The sequence below is a fragment of the Aquarana catesbeiana genome, linkage group LG06, assembly GCF_042186555.1.
Source record: "Aquarana catesbeiana isolate 2022-GZ linkage group LG06, ASM4218655v1, whole genome shotgun sequence".
Taxonomy (NCBI): domain Eukaryota; kingdom Metazoa; phylum Chordata; class Amphibia; order Anura; family Ranidae; genus Aquarana; species Aquarana catesbeiana.
In genome coordinates, this window is record NC_133329.1 from 315,107,462 (window position 1) to 315,114,586 (window position 7,125).

Consider the following 7,125-nt stretch of genomic DNA (forward strand, 5'->3'; position numbering starts at 1 on the left):
AGGTAATGATGAATCTCTTTATTGTAAAATCCGTAACATGAATAACACCACAGGACAGGAGAGCAGGTACAGGTAGATGTGTTTCACACAGGGACGCTGCGCTTATTCGTGCATTTTTTACATTATATGTGGTACCAGCCAACCATAGGTCATCACAGATGATAGCAGCCAACCATAGATCATCACAGATGATACCCTGTTTCCCTGAAAATAAGACCTAGCGTGATTGTCTGTGATGGCTGCAATATAAGCCCTACCCCCCAAATAAGCCCTAGTTAAAGTCCTTGAAGGTCTTTTTTTCAGGGTAGGGCTTATTTTCAGGGAAACAGGGTAGGGCTTATTTGGGGGGTAGGGCTTATATTGCAGCCATCACCCACAATCACGCTAGGTCTTATTTTCGGGGAAACAGGGTAGCAGCCAACCATAGATGATCACAATCAGTCACCTACCCAGGTATTAATGGACTAAACAAGAACTGCACGACAAGTGCTCAAGATGGAGTTCATAGGTCAGAAACTGGGAACCAAGCATGCACTGTGTGGGGCAAGTGAGCGCAGGATAGGCGCACACAAGGGGCAATACAGGCACAGCAATTTAGGCATCTCTAAGGACGTGGTCACCCACTACTGCTCCGTGCTTAAACTGATGTTTGTGGGCTCACCGAGATCCCTACGACTGACGCAATTCGAAGGACTCTCCTTCTTCAGAGCTTCTGAAGGAGGAGAGTCCTTCAAAAGGTATCAGATAGTAGGGATCCCAGTGATGTCGCCCCCATGGTCTGGAGACTGTTAAAGTGATTGTAAAGGCTCGTTTTTTTTTTTTTTTTTTCATTTAATAACAAACATGTCATACTTACCTCCACTGTGCAGCTCGTTTGGAGTGGCTCTGATCATCCTCTTCTGGGGTCCCCGGGCAGCGCTGGTAGCTCCTCCCCACATCAGATAACCCGAAGCGCTCTCCTGGGGGGGGTTACTTGGTGGGCGCGCTCCTGAGTCCAACTTTTGGTGTCCATAGACACGAATGCTGGACTCGGCCCTGCCTCCCGGCCCACACGTCATTGGATTTGATTGACAGCAGCGGGAGCCAATGGCTGCGCTGCTATCAATCTATCCAATCAAGAGCCGGGACCCCGTGCAGAGAGGAACAGTGCATCTCCGCCGAGGGAAATACGGGGCTCAGGTAAGTAAAACGGGGAAGGCTGGGGGGCCGGTCACTGCCAGATGTTTTTTCATCTTAATGCATAGGATGCATTAAGGTAAAAAAAACACGAGGGTTTACAACCCCTTTAAGTCCAGGACTCTTGGGAAACAAAGGATTGGCTTGCAAAGCAATCTTTTCATTCCTATGCTTGTGAGTAGTATCTATGATTTTAACCACTTAAGTACCTCGTTTTGAGATTTGGTGTTTACAAGTTAAAAACATTTTTTTTTTGCTAGAAAATTACTTAGAACCTCCAAACATTATATATCTTTTTTTTCGAACACCCTAGAGAATAAAATGGCGGTCACACCGTATTTGCGCAGCGGTCTTACAAGCCCACCTTTTTTGGAAAAAATACACTTTTATAAATTAGAAAATAAGACAACAGTAATGTTAGTCCAATTTTTTTTTTTATATTGTGAGAGATAATGTTACACTGAGTAAATTGATACCCAACATGTCACGCTTCAAAACTGCGCCCACTTGTCGAATGGCGACAAACTTTTACCCTTAAAAATCTTCATAGGGGATGTTTAAAAAATTCTACATTTTGCATGTTTTGAGTTACAGAGGAGGTCTAGTGCTAGAATTATTGCTCTCGCTCTAACGATCGCGGTGATACCTCACAACTGTGGTTTGAACACCGTTTTCATATGCGGGCGCTGCTCACATATGTGTCTGCTTCTGCACGCGAGCTCGGCGGGATGGAGCACGTTAAAAATTTTTTTTTTTTTTTCTATTTATTTTACTTTTTATTTTTACATTGTTCTTTTTTGAAAAAAAAAAAAAGTGTCACTTTTATTCCTATTAATGTGTCCCTTGTTATAGAAAAAAAGCATGACATGACCTCTTAAATATGAAATCTGGGGTCAAAAAGACCTCAGATCTCATATTTACACTAAAATGCAATGAAAAAAAAAATGTCGTTTGAAAAAAAATGTAAAAAAAATGTCCCTTTTAAGAGCTATGGGCGGAAGTGACGTTTTGACGTCGCTTCCGCCCTGCAATGGTATGGAGCGGAGCTGGGGCCATCTTCCCCTCAGTCAGCTCCATACCACAGACCGAGAAGGATCTGATCGCCTCCACCGCTTACCGGAGCTGTCGGGAGGGGGGCCCCTCTCCCGCCAACAATAAAGGTGATCTTGCGGCGAATCCGCCGCAGAGACCACTTTTATCCGAAAGCCGACTGCCCGCTGAAGAAGAGGATACTGGGGTTATGGCAGCTAGATGCTGCCATAACAACGATATCCCTCTTCAAACAGCCATCGTATAACGACGCCGGATGGTCGGCAAGTGGTTAATATTTTAATAAATGCTTTGGGGATAATGCACTAGGCTGGTGCACCCTCTTTTGTTCATTTCCCCATAGAGACTCAAGGACATCCTCTGTCATAGAGGGCAGCAAGGCTTGGAGCGATATCCCCTGTGTTGTGGAGTACCACCTTTACCTCTGCCAGGCTACATTTATGCACAAGAAACATTTGGTGTCTGTGAATTGGCCACTGTGTATACCCTGAGGAAGAGCAAAGTCCTGAAACACAGACAGGCAAAATTAGTTGTAATTAGAGTCTATGTTCTGCAGAAGGGGAGTGTCTGACCAATGTTGTCATCATGCATAACATCAATTTACAATGATCCTTAATACATTTTTATGTATGCACATTCAATGGGCTGAATGTGTTTTTTGTTTTTTACTGATGTTGCCCTAATAAAGTTTTGTATTATGTTTTTTTTTTATACAAATATGCTGTCATGTACTTTGTAGCCATCAGGCCCCTGCCACCCGGTTCACTACATGTGGTTCTCCATGCTGCATTTAGCACTTGAGTGTTTATTCATTTCAATGGCTAGGATAAATTAAAATTCTGGTCAATTAAATAAATGCCTGAACACGTCTAAACACGTTTGAAAAAATGTAGATTAGGTGCGTTTTTAACACAGATTTTCTCCTGTCAGGGGAAACAGCATTTACAATAAACCAGTGTGCAAGAGGCCTTAGGCCCCTTTCACACGGGACAGATCCATGTTGATCCGACCCGTGAACATCCGCTGCTCAGCGGGGATCGCTCCGTTTTTCCCAGCTGAGCGGGCGGATGACAAGGCGGGACCCGTACACTGTGCAGGGACCGCCCTGTCAGACCTCCGCTCTCCCCTATGGGGGATCGGATGAGCACGGACCGTCTGTCCGTGTTCATCCAATCCGCTCTGCAGACGGATAGAAAAATAGGATTTTCTTCCGTCCGCAGAATCGGACGAGAGCGGGGACGGATGATATCGGGTGTCAGCGGATGTTCATCCGCTGACACCCGCTATCCCATAGGGATGCCTGTATGTCGGTATTTCATCCAAAAACGGATGGATGAAATACGGACATACTGTCCCCACGTGTGAAAGGGGCCTAACTTGTGCCAGTAAGCTCCTCTTCAAACCTCTTTCATGCCCCTACATGCTGCTCTAAAAGCTGAATCTAAATATCACAATGTGCATGGGCACATGGGCTAAAATAGCACTGCAGAGGCATTAAAAAAGTAAATTAAAAATGCCTCTAAAAGTTGTGTTGTTTTTTTTTTTTTTGTTTGTGTGTGAGGTCTTAACATGTACAGTATAAATGCATTCTAGTGGTGGAATATATGATTATTCTAGCCAATAGAATGAGCTTTATGCACATATGCTTCTAAAGGCCATACGCCTGTACACGTGCATAAATGCTTGTGTTTATTTTTAAGTGACTCCACTTTTGTTGAGGGGGAAAAAAAAACATTCTGTGGAGAGCATATTCAGAACTCTCTCTGCAGCACTCCGCGTTTAGCAGTGGTTACAGGCGTTTTGCATTTCACATGCCTCTGAATAAATATATATATAATTTTTTTTTCAAAATGCCCAAAAATGAAAAAAGCCTGTAAACGAAACGCGGCTAAATGCAAGTTACCATGTTTAGAATCGTTTGGCGCTTGAAATGCCTCTAAACTCAGCGTCTGAACCCATTTTTTTTGTGTTCCAAAAAAGCTTCTAAACTCAACTGCCTAGAAACTACTATAAACGACCCTGTGTACATGTACTGATAAGATAACACAGAGGAGAGTTCAGGGGCAGCTGAAAAAATGCCCAACTGCTCCTAAGGCCCCTTTCACACGGGCAGATAGAATTGTGCTTTTAGTTGCGGACAGATGAAGTTGTCTACTGCAGCTAAATGCACACAATGCTTTCCTATGGCACCATTCACACACTGCGTTTAGTGACGGTTTAGTTGCATGCGGTTTTGTGCAGATAGAAAAAATAAAGTTGACTGCGTCCAGGAACGATTTAGTGCAGCTATCTGCACATAGCTGCAGGTAATCGCAGTGTACGATTTCTCCTGCAGATAGCAGCAGCAACAAGGAAAGAAAAACAACAGGAAGCACATCAGAAATGGCAAGAATGTTCCAAACGCAGCCGCATGTAAACGCACGTAAAAGCAGCGAATCGCAATGTACAACTGCAAGTGAACGCTGTGCCAGGATTCTCTGAATTTCAAAATAACAAAACATGCTTTTAACAGTGGCAGAACAGCCGCCCGTGCGAAAGGGGCCTTAACGTTCATTTACCAGCAGCAGTGTACATGAGGCCTTATAATATAATCCTTCTATGTGAAACAAGGATATCTGTGTATAATGTTCTCATAGAATGCCAATGAGTGGAAAAACTGGAAAGAGATAAGGGCAACTATGCCATCTAGTGTAGCATTTGAGAATTGCAGTTGATTTTTAAAGTGATGCAAAGAATAAAGTTCAATCCAGTCAAAATTTCTCTTATCTTAATTGTACAAAACACAGGCTGGATATTCATAGACCCTGGGACGTCCCCAAGCAATGAATAAGAAGATTTCTGACAGTGTCCATTAACCACTTTAAAGTGGTTGTAAAAAACAAAACAACCCTGCAAGACAAAGGCATAACGAGCTAGTATGCATAGCATACTAGCTCATTATGAATTACTTACCTGAGATCGAAGCCCCTGCAGCCGTCCTCGTACACCGCTCCAGTGGACGACATCGCTCCCGGAGTTACTTCCGGGTATCGCTGGCTTCGACGCTGTGATTGGCCAGAGCGGCAATGACGTCACTCTCATGCCTGCGCACGGGAGCCGCCAGTAACGGCACACTTACTGAAGCAATGGCACGTATGTGCCATTGCTTCAGTTTGCTTCAATGCACATGTGCCGATGACGTTGGCACATGCAAATACAGGGGATATCTCCTAAACCGTTCAGGTTTAGGAGATATCCAGGGTAGCTACAGGTAAGCCTTATTATAGGCTTACCTCTAGCAAAAAGTGAGTTGTAAGGGTTTACAACCACTTTAATACCAGGCACTTATGCACCTTCCTGCCCAGACCAATTTTCAGCTTTCAGTGCTCTCACACTTTGAATGACAATTACTCAGGCATGCTACACTGTATCCAAACTAATTTTTTAGCATTTTTTTCTGACAAATAGAGCTTTCTTTTGGTAGTATTTAATCACTGCTGCGTTTTTTATTTTTTGCGATATAAGCGACAAAAGAGCGAAAATTTTGAAACATTTTGATAAGAAATAATATATGGGAAAGACAAGTTTTTTGATATAAAGCCAAAAAAAGAGAAAAACACCAATATACCAATATAGATGGCAGAGAAAAACACTTCATTATAGGATCAATATAGAAATATTTTTTATTTTGCACAATTTGCACACTTTATGGTGGTTATTATACACAAAAGTTAGCGCAATCCACTTTTTACGATAAATACGGTATATCCAAATAAAACGTTCAAGCTCATCTCTTCACCACACACAGGCAGGAGAATTCTTGTTGAGCAGGGTATTAGTGCTCGGACGAACACACTTAGAACGAACTTTAATAGTTCAAAGAATGTCAGGCAAACTGGTTGGCCCCTTACGCATGTTCACTTCATCAAATCTGGCCCTCTTTGAAAAAAGTTTGGACACCCCTGCCCTAGAAGAAGGAAAGAATGTGGTAGTCCGCCCAGTGGACAAAGGGGGAGATCTTGTGATACTCAACAAAGACAAGTATTACAAGGAACTCAATAGACTGATAGAAGATTCCACTACATATGAGAAACTAAAATCAAACCCATTACAAAATATAGGTCAAAACTTAAGAAATTAACAAAAACAGCAAACAAACAAGACATACTGGACAAGAGGGAATACAGGTACCTGTTATATACAAGGTGCCAAAAGTCCACAAAAACCAACTCGAACCAGCAGGGAGACCAATTATAAGTGGAGTGGACTCCCTCTTTTCCAGAAAGGAAGAATATATTGATCATTATTTACAGCCAATAGCACAACAGTTCCCTTCTCACCTTAAAGACAGTAAACAGTTAATCAATATCTTGGAAAATTTTCCACAAGAAGAAAACCTAATTCTCACAATTGATGTAGATTCCCTGTCAGGGCTGGGCTCAGCCCTTCCTTCTTAAAGCTGGCCGCTCAGCTGTCGGCTAATTGCCAGCTATCTCTCCACAGTGACTCACCTGTTGATGATATCTTGCTCGTCAGTCCTGCCTACTTAAGCCATCCAGTCCAGATGATCTCTGCCTTCGTCTTGGTCACATCTCTAGAGACACTCTCCTGTGTTCCTGTTAAAGACTTGCTAGTCTGACATTCCTTTTCGCTCCAGATCCCGCTTGCTGTTCTACTACGCTCATCTCTGGCTCCCTGACGTTTTGGCTTGTCTGACTATCCGTTTCAGTTCATGAACTCTGGCTATGTTTTGACTACGTTTACTCTATTTACCTTTTTATATTAGTATTAAACAAGTGTGATTTAACTGTGCTTCTGTCTCATTCTGATTCATGGTTTCCAACATTCCCTTTATACAAATATAAGACAAGATGATGCCTTGGAGGCCCAGCAATGGGCCCTAAAAGGATCATCAGAGTT